The sequence below is a fragment of the Lissotriton vulgaris genome, chromosome 2_1 (assembly GCF_964263255.1).
Source record: "Lissotriton vulgaris chromosome 2_1, aLisVul1.2, whole genome shotgun sequence".
Classification (NCBI taxonomy): Eukaryota; Metazoa; Chordata; class Amphibia; order Caudata; family Salamandridae; genus Lissotriton; species Lissotriton vulgaris.
In genome coordinates this window covers 890,822,651-890,848,409 of record NC_141687.1, presented here as the reverse complement: position 1 = coordinate 890,848,409, position 25,759 = coordinate 890,822,651, and the positions used below count along the sequence as shown (strand labels likewise).

Sequence of the window (25,759 nt, the reverse complement as noted above, 5' to 3'; positions counted from 1 at the left end):
TAGCTTCCATCCCCAGGCAGATACTACACTCCAGAACCAACCGGACCAAGTCCAGGAGCCTGGATTCTGGTGTATCAGGTGAGCTATTTCATGAAGCCGAGTTATGGCCTTATACACGGATGGCGCGTTATTTGGAATAAATACGCAACAACTGGATCCGATGACTCTACAAGCCCCGCCCCTATCGGCCAGGATGACGTCAAGGACAAGGCGGTTCTGAAGAACAAGTCTCATAGCAGACTGCTCTTCTGTTAAGTTACCTAGGGCAGAAGTAGTTTCGTTCACTACTGCTTCAAGGATTCTGGTCAATTTGCGTATAAGTTTACTATTTGAGACAGTGCCTAAATAAGGAAAGAATCCTTTATTGAAGTCTGTGTATTGTTCCCATGTAGTTTCAGTCTGATCGACTATTGGGAGATCTCTCTTCTGTCTAACGTGAGTGAGGCGAGAATTTCTATGATAATCAGATGGGGCTAGAAAAACAGGTGGCAGTAGGAATGCAATAAAACAAGTACCATCCCAGTCTGGAGGTAAACGTAAATAGGCAGTCTGACCACAAATGAAATAGGAATGTCGGGAAGCTTTGAAAGTAGACTTGCCTTTATCACTGAATTCGACAACAGTATCACAATCACTGTGTCCTAGATGTACTGAACCAATTTTTCTGACACATAATTCACCTTTTAGTGGTAAAACTGTAATAGACGGCAAGTCCGAATTAGTCTCGGACTGGACATTCAGGATCATGAGGTTGAGGGAGAAGTTACCTAATGCATACACTTCATTTTCTAGATCAGTCCCAGTCCTTTGTGGGAGATCGTCTGCATCTGGGAAACATGCTTTATTCATGACTGTATTCAGGTTTTCCCATATCCAATTGCCTTGGGAAACTTTGGACTTACTATCTAGGGAGGACATTAAAGTAAACCATGCACCACACGAACCATTATGTGTGAACGGGTAGGGAAAGAGGGGCAGAGCTCCCTTGTACTTCTGATAGGGAGGGAGTCGGCCACATATCCAGCAATTGGTGGCATTGCTGGTTTGGTGTGAATAATGTAACATACGGATGAATGTATTGTTGCGCATTGCTAAACGATAGGACAATTCGTGGGGAGGCAGGTCGCTGAAAGTGTGCTCCACAGTGTCATTAGAGGAAACATGTACATTTGAATCAAGAGGAAAAAAGATGTGTAACATTAAACTTATACAGATTATCGTAAGACTCAGAAGAAACATTGAGATCAAGGCAATGATGCAACCGCTGTGCAAAACTTTACAGTGTTTTTTCCATTTTTCGTTTCGCCTATCTCTCTGACTACTGGGGTCTATTCTATACATGTCAGAAACCTGTCTAACCGCTTCACCCAGGAGGGGACTTAAACAATTAAACTGTCTGACTTACTAGACCTCAATTTTAGCTTGTACTCTTGCTGAGGAGTTAACTCTAGCAGGGGGAGTTTAGACTCAGTCTCTGGAAGTGGGGGAAGTGGGCAGTCCTTAAAGGGAGAGTCTGGCAACAGTCCGTGAATTTTTTTAATATGGCTCGAGTGCAGCCATCCCTTCCTCCCCTCCACTTTAACGGCAGTCCTTGTAGATAACAAAACCAACTTCGGCTGCTTCCATCTAGGTTCCAGCGGACTCTTCCGGTCGAAGTTCCTTACAAGAATCAGGTATCCTGGACGGATTTCATGTGGCTTTACTTGGGTGTTGTCCGGAAAGGCAGCCGCGACCTGTGAACGACAAGATTATAGTGCAGACATCAATGCAGCCAAGTAATCTGTCAGCATAGAACTATCAACATCTGTGATCTTACGGGGCATAGGCGTCCCCCACATATTCGGAGGCCTTCCAAAGACCACCTCATACGGGGATAGCCCTGTCCTAGAATGAGCTACCATTCGCATATAAAAGAGTGCAACTGGCAAGGCAACTATCCAATCTGCACCTTTCTCAGCACATACTTTGGCAAGGCGGGTTTTGAGAGTCTGATTATGTCTCTCTACGAGACCTGCGGCTTCAGGATGTCGGACACAATGGAACTTCCACTGGTAACCTAACAGGAGTGACAACTGTTTCATTAACTCGGACGAGAATGGCTGTCCATTATCAGAGTACACGACACGGGGCAAGCCGTATCGTGGGAAAAATTCACGAACCAGCTGCTTGGCAGTGGTCGGGGCAGTGTAATCTGGGACTGGATATGCTTCTGTCCATCGGGAAAGAGCACATACGATTACGAGGACATACTTGAAACCTCGACATCGGTCCATCTGGATATAATCCATCTAGAGGACTTCAAAAGGATGGTCAGGAGGATGAAATCCACCCTGTTCCACGGGGACACCTTTTCCTGGATTGAACTGACAACAGATCATGCAGGTACGCACTTTCTGTTTTGCTGCTGCTCGTAAGTGTTTGTTATACCAGAGGTTCTGTAAGCTGTCTAACATGGCTTTCTCCCCTAAGTGTGCTGGACTATGTGCTGTGTTAATAATGATTTGAACCATAGAGTCGGGGAGGAACCATGTGGCCCTTCCCTTCGTCATCCATCCCTGATCTGTTTGGATCCCTCCTTGTTCAGTCCATTTCTTGATTTCGTCTGGTGTAGCATGTGTTTGTATGTCGAGTACATCTAGAATGGGATCCTTAACTGTCAGGCAATGTGTCAGTGTAGTCTTTGTCATGTCAGTCGGGATTACTGTCTGAGCTGTGAATTTGGCTGTACGATCTGCCAGGTCGTTACCCTGGGAAATTCTGTCAGTGACTTTGGTATGTGCTTTGCATTTCATAATGGCTATGGCTGTAGGCAAGTGTATTGCTTCTAACAGGGCTTGAATGAGGGGACCATGCTGAATCTTGGTACCGTGAGAAGTTAGAAAACCTCTCTCTTCCCAAAGGACTCCGAAGTCGTGAACGACTCCGAATGCATATTGTGAATCAGTGTATATGTTTACTTTCTTGTTCTTGGCTAGTATACATGCTTGAGTCAAGGCTATAAGTTCCGCAGCTTGAGCAGATAGTGTGTCAATACGATGCGTATCTAAAACTTCAGTTTCAGTGGTCACTGCATAGGCGGCCACTAACTCTCCTGTGTTTGTTCTCATACATGAACCATCCACGTAAAGTGTCAGGTCTGGATCGGATAATGCAATGTCTGTCAAGTCCTGTCGGGGCTTAGTTACTGTATTAATGACTTCTACGCAGTCATGTGGTGCTGGATCTGTTGTACTCGAGGGTAACAATGTGGCAGGATTAAGTATGTTGCAGCGTCTGATTTCTATGTGTGGCTGGAACAGTGTCAGTTCATAACCTGTCAGTCGTGCTATGGTCAAGTGCTGAGTCTGGGTTCGGTTCAGAAGTACTTCCACGGAATGTGGAACCTGTACTGTCAAGGGATGTCCTAACACTATTGAATCGCTTTGTCTGATAGCTAGAGCTGTTGCTGCAACTGATTTTAGGCACGCAGGCAGAGCCTGGGCTACTGGATCCAATGTACTGGAAAAATAAGCACAAGGCTTATGGTGTCCTGCTTGGTCTTGTGTGAGAACGGACAACGCTGTGCCATCGCGTTCTGTGACAAAAAGTGTAAAAGGTTTGCTGTAACATGGTGTCGCTAGAACTGGTGCTTGACATAAAGCTTTCTTCAAGTCATTAAAAGCTTGTGTATGTTCCTGAGTCCAAGGGAGGACAGTCGAAGTCGCTGCCTCCTGTGTTGTCAACTGAATAAGTGGCTTGGCTAGAAATGCATATTGGGGAATCCATTGTCTGCAGTACGAAGTGAGGCCAATAAAAGCCCGTACTTCCTTTTGAGTCTTGGGTTGTGGCAGATGTGCTATTAACTGAATACGATCTGGTGTCAACTGTCTCCCCTCCTTGGACAGCAAGTGCCCAAGGTACACCACTTGCTGGGCACAGAATTGGAGCTTCGAAGGGGACACCTTGTGCCCCTTGTCGGCAAGGAAAAACAAGACTGTCAGTGACGCGCTCTCGCAGTCACGTTCGGTCCGTGCTGTGATCAGTAGATCATCAACGTATTGGAGCAGAGCAGTGTCAGTAGGCATGTGAATACTGTCTAGTTGTCGCTTCAGGGCTTGACTGTAAATACTGGGACTTTCTGTGAACCCTTGAGGTGCTCGTGCAAATTTAAAACTTCGGCCATTTAATGAGAATCCGAACAAATATTGGCTTTCCGGATGAATGGGAACACTAAAGAAAGCGTTCTTAAGATCAATTACAGTAAAGAACGCTGCTTCGGAATCAATGGCAGTCAGTAGTGACGAAATATCTGGGACCACTGGGTACTGCGGTACTATGCATTTGTTGAGTTCTCGGAGATCGATCACCAGCCTATAGACTGGAGGTGCATTTGGGTCTGTTCGTTTAAGAATCGGAATGATTGGAGAATTACATACATTGGAGTCAGTTTCTACGACTACTCCCTGGGCAATGAGTTTGTCAATTATTTTCAATAAGGCTGTTACAGCCTCGGGGGGCAATTTGTATTGTCGGATACGGGGTAGTACAACACCTTGTTTAAGGGTGACACGATAGGGAGTAATGTGCATACAACCTACATCAGTTGGACCTTGCGCCCACAAATGCGGTGGAACATTTTGCAATCTGACATCAAAATCTCTCAAAACATAGTGACCCTTAAAGTCACGTAGGAACAATCTCACTCCTTCCGGAGAACAACATATAACAGCTCCTAGAGCTTTCAGCGTTTTAATACCAAGCAGGTTTTCAGGACATGATTTGGTAAGCAATAAATCTGTGGTACGGGACAATGGACCAACTGCAAGGGGAACTGGCTGTGATACTTCGTTAACAATAGGTTTTCCTGAAAATCCAAGGGAAACATTCCGTGAGCCTGAGAGGGGTGCCCCTGGAACCTCGTCATGACTAATGGTAGTTCTGCTCGCCCCCGTGTCAATCAAAAATTTTCTGTCTTTCCCTAATACCTGACTATGTACATAGGGACCATCTTGATCTACAGGAACCTCGATAAGGGGCAAGCCAACCTCCCTCTCTAGGCTGTTTCATGTGTACTGCTGATAATCGGGGTAATCTGACTGTGCATACTGGTACATTTGTGACGTGACATGTTGAGTTGCAGCAATAGGTTGGGGTTGGGGTACAGCTACTGTCTGTTGCTGTACGTGCTGTGAAGGTTGCGGATTCTGTGAAATATTCTGTTGAACGTGTTCAGGTCTAGGTGGACGTGGTCTTTCTTTAGTTTTGCCTGTAGCAATATTGTGTCTGAGAACGGCACAATCACTTATAAAGTGACCTGGCTGCTTGCAATAATTGCAATTACCTTTAACTGGACCTGTAGAATGACTAGTCTGTGTGTTCTGCGTGTTACCACCCTTCTGACCATTTGCTGGTACAGACTGGGCAACTAGTACTTTCATTTTCGTGTCTTTCATGCGTCTCTGTTCATGATCGTGTTCTTCTCTAATTCTGTTCTGGTGGTACTGTAACATCTGTAACATTTGGGAAGGCGTGTTAGCTTGCCATGTACTTTCGACTTTCAATACTATGTTTTTAACCTGGGGCAAAGAATTCTCGACTAATTTGGTCACAAAAAGATGTGGAAAAGACTCGCTACTTGTTTTCAGGCCACTATTGATAATGAAACATTTCTCGAATCTCGAGTAAAAATCACTAGTGTCTTCGTCTTGTTTTTGTTTGCAGGCTGAGATCGCATCCCAGTCTTCCTTTTTAACTGTCAATAATCTAGGCAAAACCTGTACTAATAATCCTGGTAGTGCTTTAGCTTTATCCCCAAGACCTAGACCTGGGGTACGTCTATTTTCCTCGTCTTCTAATTCAGCCCAAATAATCTTTTTATCTCCCACCTCCCATTCTTTTTCTTTTAGTTTTTCATATATCCCTGCTGGCAACAATACTTTTAGCATTTTAAGAATATCGGGATAGGTATAATCTCCCATAAGTAACATGTCTTTTAATTCACGGTGGAAGCCTGCAGGATCTTTATCGTGACAAGGTAAGATTTTCTTCATTTCCAATAATTCCATTTTAGTCAAAGGAGTGTATACGAACACGCGTTCAAGTGAATCATCTGGCTTCCGAATTGGATGTACTTGTCGTAAGGGGTTCTGTCTATCTAAGTGATATGGCTGTCTTACTGGGGGTGGAACGGAAACAAGACATGGAGTCAGGAAAGTTCTATATTTGTGACGTTGTTCTAAAATGATATCAATTAGATCAGTACCTAGGCCTCTCCATCTTCTCAGGAGTAAATCTTGCAATAAATTATACAATAGACCTGGATCGGATTGCTGATTTTCATATGAAGTGATGAGATGTTGGGTCATGTATATACCAGCTAGTCGCTGTTCTTCTGGAGTAAGGCTTAAAAATGTTTGCACTACTAAATCATCATTATATATACTGTCATCCCCGGCCCATTGGACTGCTGACCGGGCTAGTTCTTGATCACGTAAGGTATTAAGTTCATGATAACCTATTCTTTCTTTCAGTATTTTGTCAGTAACTTGAAAAACATGTTCAAGAGAACATTGCTCTGGTATCGGGGAAAGGAATCGTTTTTTGTTTTCTGAACGAACGGATCTGTCATAAGTTCTATCAGAAGGATACTGTTTAGGGAGTTTCACCCTACCTACGTACGCTATTGTACCCGGGGTCTGATTCTCTACTGGTGTTTCTATTTCTTCCTCCTCTGAGGATTCATTCTTGTCTGACCCGGCTTCCTTTTCAGCTTTCTGTCTAATATGTATTGCTACTATTTCCTTACGAATCTCTCTGGACATGGCATCTATACACGTTTGTTTATCATGTTTACAGTCTGCAATATTTTGACCCCATTTTGTCAGTACATCCATTTCTTCCTTTACAACACCTGTCTGATCTTGTTCCCTTATCAAACAATTAATCAAGAATCGTAATATAAAACCCTGTGTCTCAACTTTCTGATATGCCATGGCTTCACGAATACATTCTGGTCTTTCACCTGTCCTAATAAAATGATATATTTTGTCTAGATGTTCTGGCATTTCTGGTAATAACATCAGATAATCTGTAACACGTCGTAAACGTAACGAAGCTAACATCATGTCTTTGGTCTTGCCTGGTACTGGATCATATCTACAATCAGTAAGATACTGTTTAAGTTTTTCTTGAGGCATCGCTTTCGGAGTACGCTGTGATGCTAAGTCTCTCATTGTCACTCGGTGTAATTGTGGCGGGGTGTGATATGGGCCTCCTGCGGCACCTCCTGAAGCAGAACCATGGGCATGACTTGACGTCATGGTGTGTGGGAGCGGTACATGTGTCGGGGACTGACTCTGGGTCGCATCTGTCGAAAAAGGATTATGAGGGCCGATAGTAGGGGAACCAACAGCAGGGGAAGTGACAGTAGGTGCGGGAAGGGAATCTTGGCGTGGAGGGGTCGTGGCTAGAGCAGCCGGAAATTGCTGCGGTCCATTATTAGCTGGCTGTACGGGTACATTGGTATACTCTGGAGCTACATCATCTAAATAGGAAGAAAGGAAAATATCTGCTGCGGTCTTTTTGTGACGGAGTTGGGTCGGGACCAAGGGTGGTGGCAAGCTACGGGGTACTTCCGGGGTCGCCTTGGACAGGCCCTCGGTTAACACTGGATACATGCTTGTAATGAGTGCATTTCTTTGACGGTCTAATTGTTCTGATCTAACCTGTTCTCCTTCTTCTATTAACTCTTTTTCTCTGGCTTTTTCGGATTCTTCTCTACTTCTCTCGGCTTTCCTGAGTTCTTTTTCTGTTCGTCTATGCGATTCTTTACGCCACAATTCTATGGCATCTTTTTGGGATTGTCTGGATTTCTTTTTCCATAATGCTTCTTCTACTCTCATGATGCACTCGGCATCCCATGTCCCTGAGGCAGGCCATCTAAACTTCTCTTCCAGATTCTTGGTGTACTCCACCCATAAGTCTAAATACAGCACAGCATCTAAGCCGTGTTTGTGGTACATAAAATATCCTGGAGTGTCCCTAGGTGGGACAGGAACTGCTTCTTCTAGTATCCCTTTTCTAGTACCTATCTGACGTAATTTAGAAAACAACGGCATGGCCGAATCACTTCAAACGTAGACACAGTAAAACACAATAATGAATAGCAAAACAGTCACTCATACCACAACATTAAAACATATTGCAAACATGTTACCTGATACATAGAAAACACATAAGAACAGAACGGAAAACGTGAGTTGCAACACTAGATACTTGATCACAGAATTACTAGACTAGATGCACTGCTAAAACAGTACAGACCGGTCCCATAAAGAGAAACGTCGGACCGTATTCACCTAAGCGAACACGTACGGACCAGGCCTGTGTACCCAGACCTGTCTTTACCGAGCACAAATTAATGAACCCGTCTAGATGCGTTCCCAACAACGGTACTCACCGGGAAGCAAGAAACTGAAGGCCTCGGAACGGAAACTGGACTGGACTGGACTGCGTCAGGTGACGGTTCTCCTACGCATGCGCTTCGGAACAGGTGGGCCTCCGGACACCTCGGACCTTGCTCTCTCGACTAGGGCTCTGGTCGGGATCCTCCGCATTCTTCACCGCCTCGTCTGGACGCCGGACCGCAGTCTCCGTCTCCCTTGTGGACCCGAGGGAAGATAGCGGGAAAACCCGCAACGTGCACGGTTTCCGTCGGGGTTGTGGAAGGGGGCAAAGGCCGCGTGACTTCACCGGCGTGTGGGGAAGGGGGGGTCCCTGTTTGGGCGCCAAATTATGTGGTAAATAAGTTTTACCTAATCAATTTTTCCATTTAATTATCAATACAAGACAGCTCATTAAAATGAGAGGCAGAGTCCATGGTATCTGAGTCATACGGGCTTTAATATTATGCTTCGAAGCAAAGGATATCGGGTTCCATCACCACGCAGGTTCAGGAAGGGACATTCAACGTTTTATTAACATTACACATAATATATAGTGAATCGTTACACATGAATCCAATACAGTAGGCGTAACAGGTGAAAAGAGAGAGATAAGAACACATGTGCGTAAGAGGAGGCGTGAAAAGAGGCGTACACATGGGCGTGCACTGTACATGTCAGAGAAACGTCACAAGATACGTCACATGTGGGTGGAAGCAAAGTGAGAAGTTGCAGAATCATCAGAAACCCTTCGCCTATATGCGCGCGCAACTAGTATGACGTGAAACTGGGGGTTTTGACTTTAGCACTAGTGGAGGAGACTGGTGTCTGGAGTGTCAGGGCAACCTGTACCTATAGCATATCTGATATCTGTTGTTTGGAGGATGTAGTGTCTGATACAAAGGTCTCTCGGGCAGGGGCCTTTCAATACCGAATGCTAATGCATGCATACGTGTCTTGGTGCAATGAGCAGAGCCATGGGCCTACCATGGTAACGGGTACAGTAAATCAAATGCAAGGAGGACAGGAAGGCCGGGCCCTTTGCTCTGCAGCCGGGATTATGTTTACCCATTTCACTAGAATGGAATGTGTTTTCGAGGAGGCTGAGCAGATACCTGTAGGCAAAACATGAACTTGGCAGGCAATCCAGGCCGAGCCGGGCACCGCCGCGCTGGCAGAAGTAAGGCGGGGGTCAGGGATGCGTGCAGCTTTCGGAGACAGGAGAGATGAGGCAGAGAGGCCTCGTTCAGGGCCTAGCTTGACTGAGTCAGAAAACATGGAGAAAACGTGTGCGAATTTCAGAAGTGCACCACATAAAGACGGTGGCACCGTATGCTTAGGAACATAATTAACAGGATTTCTTGGCATGGTTGGATAGCTAACATGTTAAGGACGGACGCAAATGTATTTGCGTCTCTCTAGCATGAACAGAACGGAAGTTACACGACATACAAGGAACATGGGTGCATGTATAGGGTGCGAGTTGGGGGACACTTTGGCTACCTTAAAATTTCTATTACCTCAGAGGTAATATTACATTTCTCATGTCCACAGAGTTCCCCATGCACAAGACACTTCCTGGTAACAAGCAAACTGGGAAAAGCACCAGTAGTAGCTATGACACCTATGTGCCTACCTTGACACCTACTGTACCCCAAGCTGACCCTACAGGAAGGGACTTGGCACTCAATATCATCTTGAGTCCTACTGTGCCAGGTACCCCAAGGCGATCCCGCCAAAATAAAAGAAGTCTTAGATATAGAATGAGTAGCGAGATAGTGCCAGTTAGATATACATCGCGTACCCGACTTAAGGCAGACTGGGTTAGTAATCTCCAGGAGGCAGTTGTTTACACCTTTGACCAGCACTCTATGCCTGATTTTCATTCCCAGCGCCCTAGTGAGTGTGCAGAGGATTATGGTATATACAATGCATTGTTAGATAACATGTGGTACAGAGACATGAGGGAGGTGGGAAGAAAAGCCACAAATGACTCTTGCTTTGTATGTTCTCACATTCCACACGCTGTAGGCGCAGATAAATTGATCTTTCCTAAAGAAGTCCCACCACCCACAGCCAAATGTCTTTTACACTTGTTTCTTTGCCGCATACATGGTCAGATACAGCTCCACTCAGCCAAAGTGGATGATGCATTTGTAAATACCACAGAGTGGGATGACAAGTATGTAACATTTAGGGTGATAACTGATCCTTTGGAAATTGAAAGGAGAATGGAGGTTTACCGTGGTATGAAAGTACCTGCCGACATAATGCAGGATTGGGAACATCACTATAAGAAACTAGGGTACTTCACCTTCCCAACACCCCCATCGAAATGCCACTCACCTGAACATCACCGATGTAACCACACCCATGACACATGCCCTTGTCAGTGGAGACCTATTCTACACCTGAAGGCTAACATTTATTTCAACAACAAGTGGAATGGTCCACATGACTTAATATGTAAGGCAGCTTCCTTAGGTAGCACATCTATAGGACAAGAGCACAAACATAATTTAAATGTGGAGATAGAAAGGGAGTGTGCTGAGATATGGGGTAGGGAAACTAGAAGATATACGTCCAATGAGGGTACACCACACACACAGAAAAGAGCATACAACCTAAAGTCTCCTCTCCTTTGCTTCCTAGGTAATGGAACAGTTCCTGTGGGTTGGAATAATAATTGCAAGAGCACTAGTTTTAATTCGAACCTAAAGTACGACACATCCATCATCATTGGTATCTACTGGATATGCGGAGAAAATCTGTATCTGCAGTTGCCTCCCTAATGGCAAGGACTTTGTTCTATCGTGACGATGCATGAATGGCATCCATGCACACCCAATGGCAGGTGATGTCACCCTGCCTCACCACCGAAAAAGAGAAGTCAAAAAATACTCCTCAGATGACACATTCCATGAGGTTCCGGAAGATTTCAACGATGCTGAACTTTTCTTTCGGGGAGTTATCCCCATGTTCCAGACCAAAGCCAATGCTCAATGGCTCCAAGTAACGAGATATGAACTGATGCAGCTTGTTAACAACACCTGTGATGGGTTCAACGCCGTGAAAGAAGAACTACGACCTTTGAGACTCATGGTTCTGGAACAACGCTATGTTCTAGACCAGTTGATTGCGATGAATAGTGGTGGATGCGCCAGAATGGGAAAATCGTCCTGCTGTGTCTTCATTTTGGCCGATGATGCTGATAACGGAACACTTACAAAGGCCATTGAGGACTTGGACAATTTGGGGAGACAGATGCCTGAGGATGGAAGTGCAAAAGCAGATGTTTTAAGTAATTGGTCCAACTTGGACTGGATGCCTTCATGGCTATCTGCAGTACTAAATTTTATAATGCCTATATTATGTGTGCTTGTAGTTGTGTATTTTGGAACACAGATTATGTTGCATTATGTTAGAAGATTAAGGTCTAAGAAAGTTGAGATGAACTACACAGGTACACGCAGTGGACAAGGGGAAGATGTAGAGATAGCAGTGTTGAACATAGAGCGTACCATCCCTGACGTTCACTTACCGCAGGTCCCCTCTGAAAGTCAGTACCTCCCTATGAGACCATGTGTAAGAGATTAGAGGGACCAGATGAGGATTTAGGAACAACTTCTTCATAAAATAGCCCTGGCTTCCCCCATCTCCAGCTAAGTATGCAGTTCATATGATGTTTAATTGGGTTCATATATATGAACCAGAGGGGGCAGTGACAGAGGGAGAAAAATTCACTGCATAGTTATCCTAGGACACTCTTATCGCTAGCTAAGCATGAACCCTGTGTAGGCCCTGCTGCTTGGAAATTATAGGCCTCAGTTACATTGGCCTAAGCACTGCCATTTTCTCTCAGCTTAAACAGAAGCAGAAAGCAGGTCTGACCCAGGCTTCTGCCAGCTCCACTTCTGCGAAGCTCAGCACTCCTGCCCCCACCCCACTGTATGCTAGGTTTACGATAATTGAAGTTCAAGTTCCTTCTTATTCTTGCAACACACCCCAAGCACCCCACCTAAAAGCTGTGAACGAAGATAAGGAAAGTTCCCACCACAAGCTACTTCTCGAGCTTGTCCGATAAATGAGGATAAATGTATCAAATCAGTATCGCAGACTGGCACAATAACGCATGAATAGAATCCTTTGAAGCAATAATGGCACATTTCTGATTAATGACAAACTTCCAGTCAGAATGGCAGGAACTCAGTCTAGGCTGGCGTACGTGCCACACAATTACGAGAAGGTAGTCACATTTACACTCATGATGGGAAGTCACCAGGCAGGGGCGTGAGAGGCGATAGAAGGATATGCGGTTCGAGGTGACGTGATATAGCGTGACCATAGGCCCCTCACCCCTGAACAATATAAAAGGGTGGTCCGCCAGATTATCGTTGAACTACTCCCCGTCAGCACATGGGTGGCGGACAGGAGTTTTTCCCAGGGGTTACTCGCGTTAGCCCTTGTTCCATGTACTTAGATTCTGCTCCATTGTATATTCTGCTGTTATGAAATGCTTTTTCCTCTTTGCATTTAAAGTTATATTTCGCTATTTGAAATGTTATGTTTTCTCTGACCTTGCTTTATCTCAACTGCATTTAAAGTCTTTAAACTTGTACTTTCAGGACATCTTACATGCAGTGGTGAGTGTAGAATAATATGTGCTTAACCTTTTCTATGCAATATGCCTCAGAACTCACAAGTGTTCTTAAAGTATAGTCTCTCTCTCTCATAGCAGCTGTAAACTGTACTTTGTAAACTCAAACTGGTCCATGTAACTTTCAAGAGAATGCTGGGTACAGGGCCAAGTACTATGTGGTTTTTATGCTATCATTGAATATTTCTAGAAGCTGTGTCTTCTAATAAAACGTGTACAACTCTCAGAATCAGTCTCCAAGGCTCATATATCCATGTATTCCTGTTTTTAGAGCAAGAGTTCCAGGACTACCCCGGTGCAAATTAAGCTGTCCCATTTCCCTTAGTTCTCTCTCACGGGTCTCCCCAGCGCGGCTTCTGAGCTGCTGCACCGAGTCCCCTGGCCCCTCCTTGCCACAATTAATCTTCCCTCCGACAGAGGCCAACCATTCTACTTTACTCGGGGGTACCGCTTTCACCCATTTTTTACATATTTCCCTACGGACTGATAATATGAGGAGGAAAATTAATTTATTTGTATTTTTTCGCTGTGATGTATAGTCAACAGAAATTCCATAAAAAATCAAAATTATGCTTACATGGAGCATCTCTCCAAGTATCCCCGAAATTATATTACTCACTTCCAACCAAAAATCCTGGATCATCGGACAGTCATAAAACATGTGGATATCATCGCCTTTCGCTTTACCACATTTAGGACATTTAGGCACTGCTCCATTCCCTATTTTGGATAATTTGTATGGCCTCCAATAAACCCTGTGGAGACAAAATAGGTGGTTCCGCCTTAAATTTGCAGGCCGCACTGTGGAGTATAAAGTAGTACAAGATACTTGCCATAATTCTTCCAACTGCTCCCCGGGCAAGATCTTCTCCCACAGTTCTTTCGGCAGGTTAAAATCACCATCACTCAGCTCCACCAATAGCCAATATCCTTGTGACACCTCTTTTTTCTGATTTACTCCAGCCATCAGCAATGCTTCCAGATTATTGTCCTGACCTACACCCAGTCCCTCAGTACGATTCCAACTCAACATTTGGAGATAGTTGAATCTTGATAATCGTCCATTCGTTAATATTTGGGCCTCCTCCCAGGAGATTAAGGCCTCATTTTTCATCACCGAACCCCAGAGCAGGATTCCCGCTTCTTTTAGTGGCTACGCCAGACTATCTTTTGTCCATTCCGGGGATCCTGGTGAGTCAAAGATTGGGGCCTTACAGCTATAATAACTGATCTTTAATTCCCTCCTAACTTTATACCAAGTTGTAGCTAAACCCTGCAGAGTTTTTAATCAAATCTTTTTAAAGTACCGAGGGTCCCCATATTTATGTAAAAAATCAGTGTCTCCTCCATTTACATTTTTTTGCATTGCCTTGCATTGCTTTGTACATTCTGCCTATATCCGATTCCTTTGGAACTTTGAACAAACTTTTCCCTCCTTTTAGCAAGAACACCCATGCGTAGTACAAAAGATCCGGCAGCTTAAGTCCTCCTTTCTCATATCGCCTTCTGAGTTTCTTCCAGGAGATCCGTACTCTTTTGGAGGCCCATATAAAGCTTGAAATTTTGGACTGAACCTTTTTAGGCCATTCTTCCTTAAAGGCCATCGGAATGTGTTGAAATAAAAATGTAATCATTGAAAGGATAGTCATTTTAATGATATTCACTCTTCCGTAAATTGATATTGGGAGATGTGACCAGCCCAGCAGCGATATCCCTATTTCCTTACTGACCCTCTGGAAGTTGGTTTCAGGGATTTGCTCTACATTCTGTACTATTCTTATACCCAAGTACCTCCTTTCCTCTTTGACGTATTCTACCCGTGTATCAATATTCCAGACCATAATAACCGTTTTACGCTGATTTATTTCATAGCCTGAAATCTTGCCAAAACCTGCCGCAAACTCATACACCGCTGGTAAGGCTGGATCCAAGTTCGATGTATACACTACCAGGTCGTCAGCATATAGGCCCACTTTCTTTTCCCAACTTCTTACTTTAAACGGGATGATTTTGGCATGCTTCCTAATGTTTTCCGCTAGGGGCTCGACATATAAATTAAAAAGTAATGGGGATAGCGGGCACCCTTGCCTTGTCCCCCTGCCAATGTTACATTTTTTTGATTGTCTTACATTTATTAATATTTTTTGAAAAAGGGGCTTTGTACAATTGCATTATAGCACTACAAAAGTTTCCTCCTAGATTAGATAGCCTCAGAATTTCCTCCAGATATCGCCAATTCACACGATCGAAAGCCTTAGTAGCATCAACTGTGTTAACTGCTAAGGGAACTTTGTCTACTGTGGCTAGATCGATGGCGCCTATGAGGTTGTATGTAAGAACTTTATTATTTCCCCCTCTCACAAACCCTTTTTGATCCTCGTGTAGGAGTGCTCCCACCAACCCATTCAGCCTATCTGCTAAAGTTTTTGAGTATACCTTGTAATCAGAATTTGAAAGCGAAATAGGCCTGTACGCGTCGCAGCAATCTGGTGGTTTGTCAGGTTTTAGAACGAGCGTAACAATGGCCTTATTCCATGAGGGAGGGATTTCTTCCCCCTTTTCAAAAATTGCAGAAAATAGTTTCTTTAAGACTGGGACTAAGACTTTCTCTAATTTTTTATATAGTTCCGTAGGAAGGCCATTTGGACCCGCCGCTTTATTTGATTCGGCTTCTGACTACCTGCCATCTCTTCTTAATCTCTCCGGCTCCATTATATCTTGGGCTAAGCTATATATAGAAGACAATCTTTTTGGCTTTTTTTCCCCCTGCTCCCACACCTGTGCACTAGCAACACCCTGTGAACCCCCCCTCCCTCCCTCGGGAGACCCTCCTCTTCTTCCTTAATGGCTCAAAGCCTTGGGAGGCCCACATTCGGGAGAATTTACTCCTATTAACTATCGTGCCTATATTATCTGAAAACATACTTCCAAAGTTTATTCTTTTCAATGCCGTGTTCTCTATGTTTTACACTTTTTTACACTCTTACACTCTTGGAGAAATCAGATCTAAAACTGAAGACTTATCTCCATCCCGTATTCTCAGTGGTGCCTGTCTCAGAGATTGATATTAAGAAATTCTCTGCATCTTCAACTCTGCGAAAGTTCTGCATTTTACATAACACGCAGGCTGGCGGGAAACTTTAACTGTACCGTCGCTCCGAAGCTCTTGAATGGTTCAATCAGTTTTCCCAGTTCCCACTGCCTATTTGCAGAGATTTGTGAGTTGTCTGATCTGATCTCAAAATCATTTCCATCCACTGTCAAGAGTCTTACTTTTAATGCGTTCTGAAGGATTTCCTCTTTCAAGCTATATGTGTGGAAGTTCACCAGTATTTTCCTCGGTTTACTTTTGTTCAAATTCCTCCTGTAAGGGTCTCTGTGCACCCTCTGTATATCTTTCATTAATTCTTCCTCCGTCCATTTCCCTAGCAGACCTTCTTTAAACAGATGCACCACAAAAGACTTATGTCTTCTCCCTCCGCTCCCTCCGGGATGTTCAAAATCCCCAAATTACACCGCCTTTGATTATTTTCCAACAATTCAATTTTTTCTTTCAATAGCCTCTCACTCCCTTTAAGGTCTGTAATTTCCCTTTTATTAGCTTTTGTTTGAGAAGTTAATTCTTTCACTTCCACTTCCAACTGTGCAGTTCTGGTAGTCACCTTATCTAATTTCTTTCCCAAATTGTTGTATACCAACCTGATCCTTCTGATTCTGCTCAGAGATTTCAAATCTGCTCCGTACTTCGTTTGTAAGTAGCTGAAAAAGCTCTACTACTGATTGTGAGTTGTCTTGTAATGTAGACCGCTGCATCTGCAGCTGTGGCATTGACATTGGCAACAAAGATGAAGAAAGTACCGGTGCCTTGGGCGGAGGCAAGGACAGAGCCGAAGGCAGAGGCTGCGATTGTGGCTTAGGGTGCTGCACCCGATAAGATTGTGTCAGAGGTGGAAGATGAGGTTGATTTCCTTCCTGTGCACCTACTGCTGGAATTACATCCACCCCTCCCATACTTGCGGTCACCATCTGATTTCCTCCTGTCTCTTCTCCTTCTTGATTTTTAAAATCTGGAGTGACACAACCTGCTGTGGCGTGGTACCTTGCTGAATCGGGGGCTGACACTGACTCACTTGTAGGTCCATTATTTCAGAGAGTACCCCTTCTCCGGGCCCTGCTCGTCCTGGCTCTCTTTTTAAGCTCACCCTTTCTTGAGATTCAGTAAACTCCGCCAAAATCTGATACTTATTAGTACTTAAAATATTTTCCTCTTCTGCAGGCACTTTAGCAGGGGCTAACGTTGTTTTTTTAGCAGTACTGTTTTTGGAACTACCTTAAAAAAAGTTCTCAGGGACGGAGTTATCTTGAGATTAGAGGCTTGAAGCTCTCCTTTCTGTGTCTTATAATTTTTCCTTTTAGGGGTCTTTCTTTAGGGGGTCACCCATACTCCGGGATCGTTATCACCCTCCACTGTAGATAGGGTCGTTAAATTTCCTATCTCACTTAGGTTACGTGATAGGGGCTGCCCCCCCTCGTACGACCTCCCCCTTTACCACTTCTCAGGTAATATCTTTTCTGTTGGGGTTTTATCTCTCCTATCACCCTTTCAGGCAGCGAGCCACCCGCGAACTGGTCCCCCCCCCTCTGCACCTCCCTTCACTTGAGATTCAGAGACCCTATTTACCAAGGAGCTTAAATCTGTTTTCTGAGCTCTCAGCTTTTCAATGCCGGTGTTCTCTGCACTCCCCTCTCCCAACCTCCCCTCCTCACAAATCTCTCCCTTCTTTTTCCTCACCTCCTCCATCCCCCCTGAATCAGTACTGCATCTACTCACTTTCTGTAGACTTCCAAGACTCGCCCTCCGTAATAATGCCCTCCGGCCCCTGCCAAGTTCTTGAGCCACCCGGGCCCTGCAGGGGTCCTGAATTGAAAGTTTTGCAGTATCCACTTTTGTCCTCTGCGCCTTCCCGAATTCTGTAACGCCTCTCCGGCCGTTCAGCTGTGTCGTTCCTTCGTGGCGGCAGCCTCCGCCTCCAGAAACACCTAGACCAGACCGGAGTAACCGCACTCAGAGCCCAGCCGAAAAGGCACATCAGAACCCTGCTTGCTCCACACCTGCGGCACTCGGTAAGTTTTACCCGATCCTGCCGATTTTGCCACAATTTACTCCTACGGTACTCTGCCCTAAATTCTTACATGACTTTCAAAACCTTTATTCAGCACTTTCCACAAAACTACCATTATTTGCATTTCCCCGTCTTGGAAGCCTCTGCGACCGCGTTCTAAATGGCCGCCATGTTTCCCCTCTTTCCCCCTCCAACAGTCATGTTGACCCACAGTAAACTAATCTATTCAGAATCATTCAGACATGACCTGTCTCTAAAAGGTTATGACCACTGGAAAGACACAGTTGATTTAAAATTGATCTGGGGTTCCAAGAACTGGCAAGTGCAAGGCACGGAGGCCTTACATTGTGTCTGCCTCATCCCAGCCCAAATTTTATTTATAAATAATAGAGTGTACCAAACTACATGCTTTGGGTTGGCTTCTGCAAAGAAAATGAACACCTCTGCTATTCCCTCTTTAGCTGAATATAAAAGTTAGTGCACATACACAAATTATACCATTGAAGCATTATAAACTTTATTTCAAAATAATGCATTTAATATATCTGGAATGGATCCTTTAGGGTGGTTAGTTTGGCAATCAAATACAAATGCCTGCCAACTCTGCTTTCATAACACTACTTTAGGTTATATGCAAGACAGACCAGACCCAAGATTTCCTGATTCCCATTCTGTAACAACCTATTCGGTTGGTAAATTATGTCAACAGTGGTTGCAGCACTTTACACTATCGTCTGTTAAACATTTATCGTTGTTATCCAACAATATTAATTTAGCCGCTTTTGTCTTAGGACCGAGGGCTCCTAGGACAAAAAGATGGATATATGCTGTTACAATGAAATTTGGAAACTTTCACATCTTGAGGCAGCATCTCGTTTGAGGGAAATAGTCCAGGCTAACTTAGAAAAAGGTCTAGCTGTTGTCGACAACAGTATTAATACACTGTCTTCCTGCATTTATACATCAAACAATATTGTTTCCTCTGTTGTTGACATTGTGCAAGAAGATGAGTCTCTGTTAGATCATGGTCAGAATCAACTATGTGTAATGCAATTTGCCTGGTGTTTGCAAACTCTAAAAATGGGAAAAGTTCCGTGGGATTATTTGAATGCAACTGCTTTATTTTTACTGTTTAATTTAACAGACAAACAGAAAATCATGTCCATGAAAGATGCTATTTACAGTCTTCTGCACATTAAAAAAACAAATCCTTTACCCTTTTCTGTCGCAGAAAGTGACTGTGCTGTTTGACTAATCCATGGGGTTCACTTCTAGCATGAAACATTACCCTTTAGGCGGCTTTGAACCCCTTGGAAGCGCTTCTCTGGATGAACTATGGTCTTTGCCTTTCACCTATTGATGTTTCAGGGACGATACGGAAGTGTATCTCACCGGGGAGGACTGTAACTCCACAGTAGGTCATTCCCTGGTATGCAAAAACATAAAGTTTCACAGAGCATGTAACGTATCGGCACCAAACCTCACTTGTGTTTTAAAAGGTAAACCAGGTCCTGCAGTAACTCCCACGTTCACTTTGCTTACAAACTGTAGTTATCTTATTTTAGATAACCAAGAATGCTGTGGCTTGCTTGCTGGAATACCATACATTGTTACGGTTTCACAGCACGTAATTTGTTGCAATATTGTGCTTTTTCCACCCCGCGTGGTATGCTGGATAGTTCTGTTTGGCTTTCAATACCTACTTTGAAAGCAGATTTCAACAAGTTGAGCAGATTAAAGCAGCGCGAGAAACCTTCAACCTGCAGGTGGCTAGGGCGGCTACTGAAGTTCAAATGCTTCTAAACACTAATCTCCCACTACATTTTGGGTAGCTCATCCATCGCATATTTAATGGGTGGACTACTTAAGGCCTGGCATATTTTTTATAAGGTGTTTGGCTCTGGCCTTGTTTCTTCTTTTCAAACTATATTTGGTGTAATAACTGCATTTATTCATTCTATCTTCTCCAGCGTCTTTAGTGGGTTTGGTTTAGTATTGGCGTTAGTCGCTGGAATCCTGCTTCTGCTGTGCCTGCTCCACAATGGCTGCTCTTCTTGTGCTACTACACTGAGAGGGTCGGCTCCAATTGCTCGGTGACCGAATGTATGGATGCTTCAGTACATTACCACTGGCAACACTCAGTGTGTCTTATGGGTTGTCTTTCCGTTTTGCATATTTTACTTGCGTGCAACCCGTCTTTTCGTGCTTGAGATGTGATTTTGCATGGGCGTTGGATTTATGCCTTTCCAATACTTCATGTCCGGACCAGGATTTTGAACAGCTGATGAGCCTCTTAGTGGCTCATGAACAGGACAGTTCTGGGATTGGATTAATGGCTCGGGCAGCTGCACTTGGAATTTTGGCTCAATGAGATATTTGTGCGGCTCCACAGAATCTCCTACTTCAGAGTAATATTGAATGTCATGCAAGTTATCCAGCGATGCTAATGGAGGCACCCGACTATGAGGAACACTCTCGTTCGTTCACCTTGTTAAATTGGATGGCGTTTCTTTCTTCTACAGACCACAATGATGTCCTTTTGGAGGGTGTTGCATTCTTTTGCTCCTACACCTTAATGGATTAACCACATACATGGCCAGCCGGCATCATCTGGGTTTCAGATGCTTTTTTCCCCACTATATTCTTTTTCCGCTTCTTCTGGAACTTGTTTTTTTATATACACTCTCGTGTTTGCTACGATGGACTTACCAGGGGGAGGGTGTAGTAGAGCTCATGGGCCCATTGTCAACATTTGCTTTGTTAGCATGAGCTTTACTGCCATGAGGCTGCTTTCGTGCACAACACGGCAAGCATATATTTCACAACTGTTTGTGTCCCTTTCACTTGAGATCTGATTGCTTTTTGCATTCTCTGCTGTGCTCTGAGGTTTAGTCTGCACATGAGGTACAAGGTTGATCAACAATGCTCCTTGTTATTCTGTTCTGGTCAGTTTCCTGCACCTAGACATAACATACTACCCACAGCTGCACTACTGGAATTTGTGTGCTTTAATATTGCAAGCAAAACATGTTTTAACACACTTGGAGGGACACCTTTCCAGAGAGAAGACCTGTGCTTGTCCTGAGATGTGAACATTTCATCTAGTCCTTGTGGTATGGAGTCTTCTGACAAAGCTCAGAGGGCTTCTTTTTTTTTATAGTAAACTATTTCTTATTTCGGGGAGGGTATTTAGGTCTTTTGGTCCTTTTCCACGGTCTTTATGAAATGATATCCCCGTTTGTATTCTATGGAATTTTGCTGCTAGTAATGGCATGTTTACTGTACCATAGAGCGCTTTAGTTAAAATAAACATTTCAAACTAGACAGCGTCTCTGATTACTCGCATTGTGGACAAGTATGAGTGAGTAAGCAAAAGAGTTGTCTGGCTCCCATGATTCCCAAGAGAGAGTGATGTTTTCTGAGTTATTTAATCATTTGTAGCTTCGCTGTAGAGAACGAATGAGACACTGTAGCTAGTCAGTTTTTGATTTTGGGTACTAATGTGGTAGGATGGTACACCCCTATTCACCAAGGTCCTGTTTTTCTGTGCATAGTTCTGTATATGTGCAGAATCCCTGCAACACTAGGAGTGACTTATATGCATTAAAAAAAAAACGTTTGGGTCTGGAAAAAGGTTTATTTTGCCAGGTCGAAATGGCAGTGTAAACTGCACACACAGGCTCTGTAATAGCAGGACTGAGACATGGTAAGAAGACTACTGAAGTAGGTGGCACAAGTTGTGCTGCAAGCCCATTAGCAGCATTTAATTACAGGCCCTGTGCATATGTAGTGCACTATACTAAGGACCTATAAGTACATTAAATATGCCCATTGGGCATAAGCCAATATTACCATGTTTAGATGAGAGAGAACATGCACTTTAGCACTGGTTAGCAGTGGTAAAGTGCTCGCAGTCCTAAGGGCAACAAAAACGAGCTACGAAAAAGTAGAGGAAGAAGGCAAAAAGTTGGGGAGCGACCCTGCAGAGAGGACCATTTTCCAACAAAATCACTGAAAAATTAATTGAACAGAAAACATAGTTTCAGAATTACCAATTACAGACACCAGCCATGTTTGCGTGATTTGGATTCATATTATGAAGAACATTGTAGAAGAGCAAAGAAAAAACCGTGTCTCCAAGCCACAACTGTGATCTTATTGGAAAGAAGTGCCTTACAATCTATCACACAGTTGGTGAAGGTCTTGAGTTATAGGCAGAAGTGCTTCAGGTTTCTTTGGTAAATTTTCACCTTAATCATGGCCATTTGTTTGGTTAATTGTTGATGAGAACTCAATCACTTCCCTTTTGCCAATTTAAATGCCAAGTATATGGTATTTAAATGTATTTATGTATTTTGCAAGGTTTTGATTGGTGCACATAAGGTCAACACAAGCTATGTTCAGAGTCTGCGGTCCAACTTGAGCTTGGTTCATAACTGATCACATGCCAGTTAGTTTAACACAAACATCGAGATGGACTGAGTCACAAACAGGTCTTTTGCATTTCCACACAGGGGCGGCTCCTCCACTAAGGCGGAGGAGCGCCGATCCACTGCTCTCAGAGCAGGAAAAAGGAAAAATAACATAATAATAATAATGTTGTTATTATCATTTTATTTTTTGTGGGTTCAGGGATGGGTTAGGGTGGGGCGGGGCTGGGCTGGTGGTACGGGGAGGAGTGGTTTGTGCACACTAAGTGCGCATGACTGCTTGGCCGGCTGTCCGGAGCCGGCCAAACAGTCACGTGCATAGCATGTTCCCCACCAGGCTGTATAGCACAGCCTGGTAGGGGACATGCCCAGGCTTCTTGTCCTTTTCTGAGCACCGAACCATGGCGCTCAGTCAAATCACAATGGTGCATTGCAGTGTTGTGATTGGCTCAGGAGAGCCTGGGTGCTTTCTACTTCTGGGTCGAAGCAAAGGACGAGCGACAGCGGCCGGTGACTGTGAGGACGGAAATAAGTGTTTTTATTTTTTTTATTTTGTTTTACCCCCCCCCCCACCCTGCCACCCTGTTCCCTGCAAGCCTCTACTGTTTGTGCTATTTCTTTTCCCTAATGACACATGCACATGCCTACAAATGATGCTGCTGATGCTTCATTTCATTATTATTTTTATTTATTTTTTCTACTTTTGTGCACGCTGCACAGCAAAGGCGAGACCTATTGGATTTGCCAATGCTTGTTATATTTCATGGCGACAGCTACATTTAAGCATTTGACGTCAAGCCTCAAGCTGAAGGGTATGAACATTACCTTTTTTGCTTATGAGGGTATGCAACCTAGACCGATTGTAGGTGTTAAACACATTTTTCCACTTTGATGACACCTTCCTGAATGCTGAGTTGTACATAACTACAGGAGGCGATAACATAATGCTCGTATATTTAATTACAGATCTCTAGGGCTGGCATTATTCACCTATTATCATGGAGATGAGATGCACCAGAAAATATTACACAAGTACAACTATGTATTCAGGGAGATTGAGTGTCTAACCAGAAAAACCGGTTGCACTACATATTGACAACCTCACTAAGATGCATAACGTTATATATGCTGATGAATGTTGAAGTTGGCGACAAAACAACACAGCTTTCCACTTTATTCCTAAGGCTTTCATTTTCTCCACAAACTGAGTTTTATGAAAGAAATTGCATCTTGTTCTTACCCTTTTCTATTGCAACCTAATGCACATTTTTCTGCTGCTCTTCTGCCACCTATGGGGCATTGTTTGGGAAGGCTGTCACTTCTTGTGGCCATTTCTATGGAAGGACCGGTGGTATAAGAGCTTAGGCTGAGCTGATAGGGATGGGGATGGACACTGGGATAATACTGTGAATTGCACTTGCAAATAGTCCTTCTGTGATGTTAAGTTTGTTTTGAATTTTCAAGAGGCTCATCATTTGGTGTTATATTTCACATAGATGCCCTAATAGAGGCATGGTTTGAGATGCATTAATATAGGCATAATCTTTCACCTACATTAATTCCCTATTCTCCACAATAACAGGTGCTGAGGGATGAACATTATCTAGACTGTGGTTTGAGTACAGAAGGAGGGTTTTTCCCGAACAATGGCCTCCGATTCCATCTTCGATGTGCCCATCCAGTATGATTATTCATAAGAGTTCTAGGAAACCAGGCAGGGGCTAGAATCCACCTGCATAAACATATACGTAAACGGTTCATCCCATGCGTCATCTTCATACCCAACGATGGCTAACACAAGACACAAGGGACAAAGGGACTCTATACTTTTCTGTATAAATATGCACCTCTTGCTATCAGTAGTTAGAGGGAACCGAGACTTCCAGCCGACACACTGACCATAGACGCTGAGACTCCTGCATGGGGTCGCTCCATCTGACAGGTCTAACCATCCCTTGCAGGGTGTCCAACTCAAGACCAGGATGAGGTCCCACACATTCATTTTTCAGCTAATGGGGTTTGACTAAATCCTAGCGGGATTCTTGACTCTTTCGCACCTACTCACATGCTAGGTACACTTAGGTACATCTAGACAGACATCGTAGCAGTATGCGCTTTATTTTATAAATGCATTTTATATTCATGTATTGTTCATGACTATTGCAAAATGTTAGAACTGTACTATCCCTTTTTATTCACTGTATTGTTGATCATATATCTCTGCTACTGTTTAACAGTTGTCGCAGCACATATATTGAACACTAGAAGAACAACTGTACAATAAAATCTTATTGTAAACACGCTTGACTGTTACTTCTGTGTAACTATCTGAGACCAAATTAGCAAGCATGAGTGACTGAGCGAAAAGTAGTACATTGTTTCCATAAGTCAGAGGAATCAGGGTTGTCGTGTTCTGAGGTTGCCAAAAATGCATCTCTCTGATAAAAAGGAGATTCTATTGGCACTGTGAGCTAGCTAATGCAAACAGGCTAGCATACAGGGTGGCAGTGCTCAGAATCAGTCTGCCACCAGGCCCACAGTGTATGTTATCCAAAAGCGCAGGTCCTGCAGGGGTACTATAGGGACTGCACTACATAGGTGGGTATGGTTGTCAATGTCTGGGTAGAAAGAGCCCTTGATATTGCTAAAGGGGTCTGACCCTAGTTTTTTTTTTCTTTTGACTACCCGTTTTTTGGACTTTTACTGTTAATGAGTCTCACAACCTGAGTCTCACTCATGGTAAGGTCATGATAATTAGACAGAGTGCTAAATACCAGGGTTTTCCTTTTAAGATATGGTAGTTGCTGGGTGCTACAGGAAGAGGCACACATGCTCACATGCTTTTGCGCACATGTGAGGACTACTTGTGTGATGCTACCGTCTTGTGCAACCTAGTATCTGTGCACAGGAAGCTTGTTGCAGAACGAACTCTTCAGGGGTTGCTGCTGACCTGGGTAGACCATATAATGTAAATAGGCCTCATAGTGCAGATCTGTAGTGCTTACTGAAGGTCTGTGGTGCTTACACGATGTACACATTATAGGTGAAATCTGCCTTAAAGTACAGGCTTGCTTCACTTAGGCAAACAGCGTCCAGCGACCCACCAATCTGTGGTTAAACACGCACCGA

General features: G+C 43.9%; 1 pseudogene; it reads left to right on the top strand.

Annotated features, from left to right (window-relative positions):
* Positions 1-10,651: 10,651 nt before the first annotated feature.
* Positions 10,652-12,055, top strand: LOC147731374 (uncharacterized; annotated as a pseudogene).
* Positions 12,056-25,759: the final 13,704 nt, after the last annotated feature.